The following is a 13,948-nucleotide window of genomic DNA, read 5'->3' as shown; positions in this document are numbered from 1 at the left end:
TTTCAAGGCTGTTACCGCTCCCCCCGTACTTGCTCCAATGCGCTACAGAGTGGGAGATTTTGGATTACATTTGGAAACGCCCCACTATGTCGGTTATGGGGAAAGTTTTGGGGCACGAGGCCCCTGAATTGGTTTGGCTGGCTGCTTCAGGGCATCACAATGTAACACTTATTTTTACACTTAACAACACTGTTTTCTTTTCTTTTTATAAGAAGATCAAATTACAGAACAAAGGCAACGACAACTGAAAACACAATGATAGAAATCGCATCTCCAAAAATTATTAGTTATCTGGCTAAATGAAAAAAAAAACAAAAAAACTGATGAGTGATCACATAGGGCGGTATTCAATGAGGCTGATTCGCCAGGTTTTTATGGCGATTTTGTGCTGTAAGGCGAATTTCTGACTAAAACGGTGAATCACCCTATTCAATGACCAGATGGCGAATACATTTCAAGGTTTTTTTCACCATGATTCACCGAGTAGCAATCACTATCTTTTTATGGTGAAGTGGAAGGTGAACTTTTAAAATAAAGTGTTTTGTTTTTTACAATTGGTGTCAAAAAATCTGGAATTTTATTCTGAGGAGGGGCATGCTTTTTTTATTCGCTGTAAGCACATGAATATATATTTAATTAAAAAAATATATATATATTTTTTTTTTACACAGACCAGCCAGCAGCGGGCCGGAGCCGAGCCGCTCATTAGATATTCATATATTCACTTCACCCGATCATTACATACGCATGATCGGGTGTAGTGAATATACCCGGTCCCCTGCTGGCACCCCCGGGGGGGGCAGCCTGTGCTGCCTGGCACTCGGGGAGCCCACCTCCCCCCACAAACGTTCTGGGGCAGGCAGGGAGACTTCCATCTCCCTGCCTGCCACCGCCCTCAGGCTCCCTGCGGCGTCCGCTGCAGGAGCTCAAATTTGCCGTTGGACTCGTTGAATACCGGAGCCGGCGAGGCTCCGGAACGCAGCGAGCAGTGGTGAATGTGCAGCGAATCCTAAACAGGATTTGCTGCACGTCGCCAGTATTCACATTGAATACTGCCCATTTTGTAGTATATAAAGCATAATAAAATCTCCAATAGAAAAGACAAAAGGAGGGGTCATACAGATGGAGCGGGTCTCATCCTTTCTACCTATGGCAAGAGTTCCGCCAGCTGGCGCCCGCCATCGCAATACATTTTAAATGCTTGGCGATTCGCCGTGGCGTCTCCCGATCACTGCAATACCAGTGATCATCCACCAGATGTCACTTTTGAAAACCTCATTGCGCATGCGTAAAATTTGTGCTGCAGCGCGTGCATAAAGCGCAGGAAGTACAGTAAATAATTTATTGTCCCTGGCAAGCCTAGTCAGCGCCTCTCTCACACCACCAGCACGAGCATGATCCCGTCTCTTTGGAGGAGAGTGGATCATGCTGACGCGGGCGGAGAGGCGCTGCTTTGTTTAACACGCAGGAGCGTCTCTGATGGATGCTCTTGCGACCGAGTTGCACAGACGTTCCAATAATGCGACGCTTTTGCGTCTGTGTTGTTATTACGGCAGGGTACTACAGTAAAGTACTTTACTACTATTGTGCTGTGTCCAGCAAGCTGTACTGCTCTATAGTTAGTGTACACACTAATAAATAAAATTACATTGAATTACTTACAGAATCATTACATTAAATTATACTGTACTGTATTGTACGTCTCATTGGTTTTGTTGAAAGGTGCTGGCCTTTGGCTAGTACAGTATTGTAGTTTTAACATACTGTACATAAAAAATTCCGGTTACCAATAAGGCTTTCCGGGCGTCTAAATTTGCATGGACGCTTGAGCATCTACACGGGTACTATACTGGAGTGGCACGGACGCTAATGCGTCTCAGTATATTGTTCTAAAGGTGGCCATATTTTGGTGTTCTGACATTCACAGAAAGTTACTGATTCGTAAAGGGATCATTTTACTTTTACACAAAGTACTGTTACAGTCATGTACAGTATACAGTGGTACTGTAGATTTAGTAAGCTCGTTGAAGTGATACAATGTCTGTTTTTTATCAGTGGTCAATCAGCTGCTACTCTATACTGTAGTACAGTACCTGTCATTTTTTCAAGCCAAGCATGTACAGTACAGTAAATTCACAGTTACTGTAAGAGCTGATTGGCCAGTGATAAACTACTGTACTCACTACTCAGTGGCGTGCGACGCTTGTTCCGCACAGGATGCACGTGAAGGCGCCATCTTTATTGCTGAGATACTGCAGAAGACATACAGAAGACATACAGTAACTATGGCAGAACGCTCAGCAAGAAGAGCAAGGCCCTTCAGAAGAGGAGAGCTCCTCATCCTGGTGGCTTGGCGGGACAGGCCTTCAACCGAGAGGTTGTGGAGGCCTACCAGGAGGCAAGCCAAGCCATCAGGGTGCGCTTCCAGAGGGATAGGACAGTGAGGGCCCTCCAGCGCCGATGGAGCGACCTGGTCCGTCGGGACCCCCAACTGCTGGACTCCCTAAGTGAATGTAAGTACTGTACAGTATTGGGTGGTGTATTTTCTACTTGTTGCCATGGGGGATTTCCTATTTGTTTTAATGTGCTGATTACTGTACAGCATACTTGCCTACTTTTGAAAATGAGTTTCAGGGTGATTATAGTTGGTAGTAGAATTTTGCACAGGTTGAGTGGGCGTGTCATGCTCCACCCAAAGGGCCTGTCTAGTTCCATACTGTATATGGAGATATTGTGAAAAGAGATTGTGAACGTGGCACCTACAGAAGAAGCGTAGGTGTGCACTGCTACATCTGAGAGGAATCTTTTAAAATAGTCATTTTATAATGTACAGTATATTATATCCAAATGTAGATGAGCCCCAAAGCAGTTAGTAAGAGCTACTATACAGTACGTGGTAAAGTGCAGGGAAATGGCGCTGATGATTCAATGTAAATGTACAGTATCTTTCTCTCATTCCTTTTTTTCCCCAAAACATTTAACAATGTAATCTGGGTTAGGTGAAATGAGGGAGATTGCTAGACTAATGAGGGAGAGAGGGAGATTGCTGCTACAGTATTTCAGGGAGTCTCCTGCAGAATGCAGGATGGTAGGCAACTATGCTGTACAGTACATGCTTGTTGCCATGGGTGATTTCCTACAGCATTTGTTTTCAATGTGGTCCAGAGCTGGCCCTAGCCTAAATGACGCCCTACTGTAGGCAAGATTTTGGCTGGTGCCCCCTAGTACCGCCACTAGTTCTACCTCTGACCCTGCTCCCCTTTCCCAGCACCCCTCATACTGTATGCCGAACACTATTGCATAACCAGCCCACCTGCAAACAGCACTCGCACAGCCGCTAACACTGACTTCTGCCTCTGCTCACTGTGACCTCTGCCTCTGCTTGGATACAGATGTTTCCTCATACTGTACTGTACATCTTGCCTCAATAGGCCACGCAGCTCCTGGCCAGTTCTGCTAACATTGAGTGCCTTTTTAGCTGAAAATTCATCTTATACCCCTTTCAGACAGAAAAAAAGACCCGGGAATTTCCCTGCTCTTGCCGTGTCGACCCGGGTTTTTCTTCTGTCTGAAAGGGTCAACACGGTCTAAAGTTCCGGGACTTCGACCCAGGTATTTACCTGGGTTTTTCCCGGGTCTGTATTCCAAAAACCCGGGTCGCCGGCTGTCTGAAAGGAAACGACCCGGGTTTTTGGGATTATTACACATTGTTAGGCACTGATTGGCTCTCCTGGTGGGGTGCTGGCTGATTGGTTGTGAGGATAGGTTTCTCTGATTGGCTGGGAGGGCATGGCAATGGAGCTGGCCTCTGAGGTCATTAGGGAGCTGAAAAAAGGATAGCATGGCCCACTGGTAGAAGCAAGAGGTGAGAGCTGCTGGCAGTGAGAGGGGAGGAGGATATCGGCAAACAGATGACTGGGACAGTCAAAGATGCCACAGTGTACTCAAACATTGCAAATATACCGACAGCCATGTGAGGTAACATGTACCTTCCAGTATATAAAAACAATAAAACTTGTTTACAACATATCCTTGTGTCATGCCATGGTTAATGCAATGCAGTGAGCAGTCACCACCCACTTTTGATGACCTCAGCTCTGTGTGCCTTTAAAACTGTCCTATTCTTATGACACACAGAGTTTTGCAGGGAAAATCCAGCTTCTGTGTGAAAGGGGTCGACACGGGAAATACCCGGGTATTTGCTCCTGTGTGAAAGGGGGTAAGCCCCTTGCTGCCTAGTTCTACCCGGGTTTTTGTATCCGGGATATACCTGGGTTTTTGGGATTTTTCTGTCTGAAAGGGGTATTATTTGCATTGTTATGTGACCAGGACACACAAGGAGTTTTTGATGATTACAATAATATGCGGCATGCCTATATTCTGTGTACGACTGTGGCTGTACCTGCATATGGAATGCTACAGTACAGTATGTTACAGTGATTTCCATGAATACACTATTTCATATGCAGATACAGCCTCACTCACACACAGAATATAGGCATACTGCATATCATTTTATGCCTAGCTGCTGGTGCCCCTAGGCATTCCAAACGCCCTAGAAATTTGCCTAATTTGCCTATGCCTAGGGCCGGCATTTGTTTTTAATGTGGTCGTTACATGCCTGTTGCCACATGCTAGTTTCCTACAGTATTTGTTTTCAATGTGTTCATTACATGCCTGTTGCCATGGGGTGATTACATGCTAGTTGGCACGAGGGATTTCCTACAGCATTTGTTTTAATGTGGTTGTTACATGCCTGTTGCCACATGCTAGTTGGCACGAGGGATTTCCTACATCATTTGTTTTCAATGTGTTCATAACATGTCTGTTGCCATGGGTTGATTACATGCTAGTTGGCACGAGAGATTTCCTACAGCATTTCTTTTCATGGTGGTCATTACATGCCTGTTGCCATGGGGTGATTACATGCTTCTGTAGTTGGCACACGGGATTTACTATATAATTTGTTTTCAATGTGTTCATTACATGTCTGTTGCCATGGGTTGATTACATGCTAGTTGGCACGAGAGATTTCCTACAGCATTTGTTTTCATGGTGGTCATTACATGCCTGTTGCCATGGGGTGATTGCATGCTAGTTGGCACAAGGGATTTCCTACAGCATTTGTTTTCAATGTGGTCATTACATGCCTGTTGCCATGGGGTGATTACATGCTAGTTGGCACGAGGGATTTCCTACATCATTTGTTTTCAATGTGTTCATTACATGTCTGTTGCCATGGGTTGATTACATGCTAGTTGGCACAAGAGATTTCCTACAGCATTTGTTTTCATGGTGGTCATTACATGCCTGTTGCCATGGGGTGCATGCATCCGCAGCCCTATTGGTGAAACCTAAGTCGCGGCAGCGTCTTTAATGAATTAGCGCAATAATGTAATGTAATGTACTGTACTGTATTTCAGGTCAAGTCGACCCCCTCCACCCCTGGAAAGCTGCATACACATTATGCACAGTACCAACAGTTCAAAATATTCAGCATCGGCTATGTGAACGTGAAGGTAAATGTTTGTATAGGATCATGACACTACACAGCCCTTTTGCTCGCTCCAATGTTCACGAGCGACTCATTGGCACGAGCGTCTCATTTCCTATGAGCGTCTCATCGTGCACGAGCGTCTCATACTGTAAGCGTGCTCTGCACGGCGAATGGCAGGATTCCATTGGCACATTACAGCAGGGTTGCCGACCCTCCCGGAATTCCCGGGAGTCTCCCGAAAAATCAGGTCCCCTCCCGGCCCCCCGGAAGGGTGGGCAACCCTCCTGGGATCTGGGGGACCCCCCTGAACCCACCGAATCGCGGCATGTAAATGCCGCAATCCGCGGGTCTCAGAGGAGGTGGTGGAGCTAAAATGGCACAATCGCGTCATTTTAGCCCCGCCCCCTCCATGGATATCAGTCATTTCTACTATTTCCCGTAGTGGGGGCGGGGCTTAATGACATCACCGTCAAGCCCCACCCCCCCACCCGATTGGGTAAGGAAAGTCTCCTCTCCGGGCTTCTCCCGGAGAGGAGCATTAAAAAGTAGGCAACCCTGCATTACAGTATATCACTCCGACTCTAGCTTGATGGAGCATTAGCCACCCAGTGGTGGCGGATTGTTTTGCATGGCGTGCACCCACGCCCCTTGGCGGGCGCCAGCGCAACAAGAATATCGGAGCGCCAGAACCTCCACCATGGCACGTTCGTGCACTTTTCACTTTTTCTGTTTTCTGTAGTGTGTCACTGTTTTTTAGGTTGTGTGGTTGACCCTTACGGGCCTTCCATTTCCCCAATGTACCGAAGCTCTCATCCTTTTGGGGAGAGCTTCGGTCCCTTCGAGGGCGTCCCCGAGCCGCAAGGCGGAGGGAAGCCTAATGCGGGTCTCTCCAAAACTTCGGGTGCGGAGGACCCACCGCCCTGACCCTTCCGGGGGTTGAGGAAAGAGGGTCTCTCTGAGCTTCGGTGAAGAGGACCCACAATCCCTTTTTTCCCCTTTTCGGCCTTATGGCTGAAAGGGGATAGGGGAAAAACGGGGCCCTTCTCCTTTGGGAGAGAGTCCATTCGATCGCACGACCCCTATGCACGTGTTTAGGCACAGCACTGGTGGTGGGAGCACACTTCGGGCTCCCTGAGTTTCTTCAAACTCATGTGACTATGGGTTACTATGCACTGTGTAATGTGACTATGGGTCAGTACGTGCTGAGTAATGTGACTATGGGTTACTACGTGCTGTGTAATGTAAATGTGGGTCACTTTGTGCTGTGTAATGTGATTATGGGTCACTTCATGCTGTGTAATGTGAATTTGGGTCACTACATACTGTGTAATGTGAATTTGGGTCACTACATGCTGTGTAATGTGAAAATGGGTCACTACATGCTGTGTAATATGATTATGGGTCACTACATGCTGTGTAATACCCAGTCACTACATGCTGTGTATACCCAGTGGTCTTTACCGCTGCTCTGCCGGACCGATGATGAGGTGAGTAGAATTAAATGGGTGAACAGTGTACAGCGTGTGGGGCCCCCAGCGACATTTATGTGGTAGCATATGTAATAGCCATTACAGTGTGTGATATCATATGTAATGGGCATTATGGTGTGTGGCATAATGTGTAATGGGCATTATGACACAATGTGTAATGGGCATCACGGTGTGAGGAGTAATGTGTAATGGGCATGGCATAATGTGTAATGGGCATCATGGTGTGAGGCGTAATGGGCATCATGGTGTGAGGCGTAATGGGCATCACAGTGTGAGGCGTAATGTGTAATGGGCATCACGGTGTGGGGCGTAATGGGCATCATGGTCTGAGTCATAATATGTAACGGGCATCATGGTGTGAGGTGTAATGGGCATCACAGTGTGAGGTGCAACATGTAATGGGCATCACAGTGTGTGGCCAAACATGTAACGGGCATCACAGTGTGAGGTGTAACGGGCATCACGGTGTGAGGTGTAATATGTAATGGGCCTTACAGTGTGTGGCATAATGTGTAATGGGAATTACAGTGTTTGGTATGTGTATTGGGCATTACAGTGTGTGGCATAATGTGTATTGGGCATTATGGCATGTGGTATACTATGTAATGGGTGTGTGACGTGTTATAGGCATTACGGTGTAAATTTTTGGCACACGCCTTCAGCACACACTGTCCCTATTATCCCTATTTTACAAAAATTTGTCAACCCCTGGCATAATGTGGAATGTTCATTACTGTGTGTGGCATTATGTTTGATGGGCATTATGGTGTGTGGCATTATATGCAATGGGCATTATGCTGGGTGGCATTATGTGGAATGGGCATTACTGTGTGTGGCATTATATGTGATAGGCATTATAGTGTGTGGCATTATGTGTAATGGACATTACGGTAAGTGGCATTATGTGTAATGGGCATTACGGTGAGTGGCATTATGTGTAATGGGCAGTACAGATGGTGTAATGGTTAACATTACTGCCTCACAGCCCTGAGGTCATGGGTTCAATTCCCACCATGGCTCTAACTGTGCGGAGTTTGTATATTCTCCCCGTACTTGCGTGGGTTTACTCCGGGTATACTGGTTTCCTCCCACAATCCAAAAATATACTCGTAGGTTAATTGGCTCCCAAAAAAAATTGTCTGTGTGTGCATGTATATGTGTTAGGGAATATAGATTGTAAACTCCACTGGGGCAGGGACTGATGTGAATGTTCAAATATTCTCTGTAAAGCGTTTCGGAATATGTGTGCACTATACAAGAAACTGTTAATAAATAAATAAATAAATTACAGTGGGTGGCATTAGGTGTAATGGGCATTAGAGTGTCAATTTTTGCAGTGCGCCTCAGGCGCGCACTTTCCCTGTTTCTGGTGTGTCTGGTGGGAATGATTACTGTAATTCTGAAGCCCATATACATAAATAAGTCACCTTCTATTTAGTTTGCATTGGTGCCCAGTAGGCGGTGATGGACACGCCCAGTAGGCGTGATGTACACGCCCCTCCAATGGTGCACCCCCTAATAAAATGGGCTGAGCACGCCTATGAGTTTACCATATTCGGGATAGAATAAACTGTAAAGACAGAGGAGCGATTGTTTCCAGTCCGCTGCCAACTGGCAAGTCATGGAAATAGCTACATGGTGCATTATTTTATTTTAAGGTCAAGTCAGTGTCGATAAATGTAGGCATATCTCATACACGTGTTGGGATCGTTTGGTCGAATGCATTATGGTCGAATGTCATTACATCGAATCCATTAGGTCGAATTGCTAAAAGGTCGACATGATTCTAGGTCGACATGGGAAAAGGTCGAAATGATTCTAGGTCGAAAGGTCATTAGTTCGACAGGTCATTAGGTCGACAAGGTCATTAGTTCGACATTGTCTAGGTTGACATTCACAAAGTCGACATGGGGTTTTTCACTGTTTTTTTACCTGAATGTCAACACAGTCGACATGGACACAGTTTAAAGTGCACTGCATCCCCTCGCATCGCTCGCTGTGCTCGCTATGCGTCGGGCACGGTGCCTCGCTACGCTCGGCACACTATTTTATTCTCCCACCACGCCCTAGTGGATGGTAGGGCATGAAATACCGCCTGTCAGCACATGTCGGCTCAAAAAACAGTGAAAAACCCCATGTCGACTTTGTGAATGTCGACCTAGACAATGTCGAACTAATGACCTTGTCGACCTAATGACCTGTCGAACTAATGACCTTTCGACCTAGAATCATTTCGACCTTTTCCCATGTCGACCTAGAATCATGTCGACCTTTTAGCAATTCGACCTAATGGATTCGATGTAATGACATTCGACCATAATGCATTCGACCAAATGACCGCATCCCCTCTTGTGATGTCGCTCAGGTAAAAAATACCTTTTTCTTTCCATGCGAAAAAGGAGGTACTATTCTTGCCTGTAGAGAACTCTGGGATATGGGGAATAGGGATAATAGGTGATGGGCTAGGTGCCAAATTAAATTTCTTATTGGTGAAATACCATATAGATAATGAATGGAAGACTATGGGATGGTAAGTGACATTTTTGGGATGGCAAAATTGTGGCAGCCAAAGGAGGGAGGAGATCGTAGATAGCCCCAATTTCTCAGCTTCAATAGCAGCCAAAACCTTCCGAGCATCGGGGTTACAGAAATGTAAAAAAAATAAAAAAAGATGGAATAAATATCGGAAGGGTCTGGAACAGATAGAGGAGGTGAGGGAGCACGCTCATCTTGACTGTTAATCCAGGATAAAAAGTGGCTAGTGATAATCCGGATTAAGGATATGGGGGAAATTATCTTAAAAAAGCTGATGATGGTGGTGCATTTTTTGTTTATGTCACTTGAATAGGAAAGATGCTTCCAGGGTAAGTTTAGTTGACCCAGGAATATGAAAATCAAGCACCTCTGTTTTGCTGGTATTAATTTTCAGTACTTGTGTACTAGCACGGCACCCATCGCATCGCAGACCATAAGGCATACGATGGTATGCGATGCAATGTTACACGATGGCAGCCGATGTTATACAATTTTAATTAATTATGTATCGCATATACAATGGTATGCGATTTAAAATTGTATAAGCACCCTAATGGGTTTTTCAATGCTAAAAGTGGCCCCTATAACATAATTAACGGTGATGGGTACTTAGTATGTTAAAAGCAACCCCAATATCAACGTCAACCGGAAGCATGGCGAGCGGCGGCGGAACGCGTCCTCCGACCTTTTCATACCCCCACTATCCACGTCGGCGTGGAGTTGATTTCATACAGTGTGGCGAGCGTGAAGCGTGGCGAGTGCAGCAAGCCCCGCGAGGGGACGCGGAATACATGTAAAGTAATACGCGTCCGCTCGCCACACTATATAAAATCAACTCCACGCCGATGTGGATAGTGGGGGTATGAAAAGGTCGGCGGACGCGTACCACCGCCCCTCCCGGGCTCGCTGCCCTCGCCACGCTTCGGGTTGGCGTTCTTAGTGTGGGTGGCGTGGGGGTGCATTTAACATTGTAAGCCCCCATTAGGGTGCTTATACAATTTAAAATCGTATAGGGGGCTTATACAATTTAAAATCGCATTGCATCGGGTGTATGGCATGCGATGTAATGCGATTATATGTTGTGTGACTTAATATCGTGGGCGCCGTGATAATACAAAAGTACCTAATTTTCTAACTGGAATAATCAGAATAAAGAACAATCCCGGAGAGGAGAGGACGCTGAGATTGATCTGGTTTCCCTAGGGATATCAAAACATGTCTGCGTACAACATGATTTTGTGTTCAGTAGAGCCAGTTGTCACCCCAAAAAATGTCCTGATTACTATGACTCCTTGCCGCTAGAGGTTCAATAGGGCTAGAGGAAAAGTGCGCATTCCTATCTTGCACCAATAGAGACTTGGGAAGAAGAGACACCAATGACAGAGAGTATACCTTCAGGGGATCTATATAGAGCTGAGCCTCTAAAAATGTCCCATTTATACGCATTTTTTTAAACACCCCGAATATAACTGTTTTCTTATCAATGCAACACTGTTCACACTTATTATCTCTCCCCCTTGTAATACTCCTAAACATAGCAGCTACTCTCACTTCTCTAATGGGGTGAAGGAGCCATAATGGAAATTATAAGGGGTATGGGTGCCAGGCGGCCCACAGGAATCCTGGGAAAAGGGGGAGGTTGCCGGGAGGCAGGCCTACCCCTTTTCAGCACCTGACCGCACTGCCAGACAGTGGTAACAACAGGGCTGATTACAGGGGAGGGATAATTGCAGGGGAGGCCAGATTGTTAAAAGCAGTTAGCTGGGGGTGAGAGGGGCGTGGGCGTGTACCCCCAAGGTGGGGATTGGCACACCCCAGGTGGTATAACGTGCTTTTGTTGTTTGCAATCTATTACCCCTTTCACATCACAGATGCCATGTTGCACCCGGGATTTGGACACAGGACTTCAGCACTGGCATTTGCGTGGTGAAGCTCCCACCGCAACCCGGCAATAAGCTGGGTCGCTGATGTCACCAGGGGATGCGGAAGGAGGCAGCACTTGGAGCTGATGCTGCCTCCTCCCTTAAGTGTGAACGGGACCCTACAACTTATCTGTTCACACTGCCCTACCCTTCTTTAACCCGGGTCGGATTTTCTGGACCTGGGATTCTTCAAAAGGCCCCTTCACACCGAACATTGTCTCGGGTTGACCTAGCAACAACACGGGTCGGACCCGGGTTAATTATGCAGTGTGACAGGGTTATATGTGATTAATAAAGAAAGCTGTGACCAAAAGTTACATGGTCTCATCTCAGTTATTGGTTGGGTAACACTGTGGGGCGCCAGTAAGTGGGCCTCTCATCCTTACACTCTTTAACACTTCACTTGCTATCTGTCAGTGTAATTCCTTGAGGTGGTTAGGTTGGGCTGGCTTGTGGGTGTCTTTTGAATCTTTATAATATCAGGGATTAACACCATGGTGAGGTTACCTGAATGCGGTGTATATGCCCATACTTATGGCCTAAATTATGCAGAGAGCCTATCGTTTAATTGCATAATTTATTACAATGCTGATTAGAACTACTCCACTGGACAACTTTACATAAGTCCACCGGACAATCCTATGTTATGCATTTCAATCACTTGTCTGAACTGTCAGTAGGTGATTCCTCTCTGGGCAGGATGTACTAAAGGGAAAATGTGGTAAAACGGGGGGTTTACCGCATTTTCCTATGTACCATTACTTGTCCGCCCCGTCTCCGCCGGGCAGGGTATCGCCACCTCTGGGTGGCGATACCCTATAGAAGCCTATGGGCTTCTATCGCTGCCCCCCGTCCGCGCGCCCCCCCTCCCATCCTCCATCGATCTCCTCCTCCCCCAGCAGGTGTCACAGCCGGGAGGACATCCGGCTGCAGGGGGGAGGAGGAGACGCCAGGGACACTGACAGCCACCGGGATGTGACAGAGACCCCCGCACACCACATTACAGGTATTGCGGGGGTCTCCGTCACCGCACCCTGATGCTAGCAGCATATGTTAGTATATATGCGGTAACATCGCGGCGGCTGGGCGGCGATGTATATTAATACATCCCGCCCTCTATAGCCTACATGGAGACATTTACTAAAATGGGAATTCTATTTCCGATGGGATGTTGCTATGGCCAATAAATCACAATCGACTTCTTATTTATGTAGCACTTTATATAGAATCTGATTGGTTTCCCTTAGCAACATCCCATCAGAAATAGGACTTCCATTTTAGCAATTAATCTCCCTGAAGACTATACTGCTACCAATTTGAAGAAGACAGAGAGCAATATAATAAACCCTCTGTATAATGAACCTGTCGATATCTAATACAAAAGCTAGTGTTTCTTGGACTAATAAGTTAAATATCCTAATGCTGATGTGCTGGTTCTCTCCTCAGCCGGCTCAGTGGGCGTGCCTGAAATCTCGCTACTAACGTGAGATCTCCTATGCTGCTTGCTCAGGGCTAGTAGCCATCACAGCCAGAGAGAGACCTGCAGTCTAAATCGATAGCTGCAGGTGTCAGAGCAGTCAGTGCAACTGACCATTCATTCAGATAGCATCAAGGTTGTGGACAGGGGCACATAGTGCCCTTGTCATGCAGCACCCACCACCGCTTTCATACATGGGAACGGAACACATTATGGGACTTATTCAAGACTGATCACAAACATGATTAGTTGCACAGTTTCCCAATGGTCGGACATGACTACACATGCGCAGGGCGAGTTCTATGATCGAATACTAATTTTGCAAACACCTCTGCCTAATGGTGGAGGTGTTTGTGTGGAGGGACTGAGGCAGCCACACGTGACTTAATATACCACACACCCATCCATGTGAGGATACGGGGCATGTACAGAAGCCAGTCTCTTTGGCAAATGTGCAGTATGCAGAAACCTGCAAGAGACATGCTCATTGCCACTTGCTTTCTAATCAGGATCTGCCCTCTAGTCCATGTTGGCTGGGTGGCTGCTCTATTTAGAAGTCCAAGGCCATTTTTAGGGACAGGCCCCACCTAGCAAAGCCCAATAAAACAAATTACAAATGAAATCAGATTTTTTTTTTCTGAAAACTCAGTGGTTATGAGATATTGGAGAAAAGGTATTGGCTAAAGATAAAGTGGAGAGAGATAAAGTACCAACCAATGAGCACCTGTAATTTTTCAAACACAGCCTGACAGGGGAGGAATGATTGCTACTTTCTCTCTCTCTCAGAGGCTTGATACTTCTCCCCCACTGTACATAACTATCAGCAGTCACTTGTTACTGTCCTGTGAGCCAGGACCCCTGCACCGATGGTGTGACATACAGTCAGTAAGGAAGATCACATGCAGAGCCCTAGCATGACACCAAGCCATGCTCCTCTCTGTAATGAGACTTCTAGCCATACTAGTGTGTGTGAGTGACAGAGGCAGATCCATGCTTGCTGCCATCCAGGCTGCTTCCCTCCCACTGC

The sequence above is a fragment of the Crinia signifera genome, chromosome 3 (assembly GCF_055691185.1).
Source record: "Crinia signifera chromosome 3, ASM5569118v1, whole genome shotgun sequence".
NCBI lineage: Eukaryota > Metazoa > Chordata > Amphibia > Anura > Myobatrachidae > Crinia > Crinia signifera.
This window is presented reverse-complemented; position numbering follows the sequence as displayed.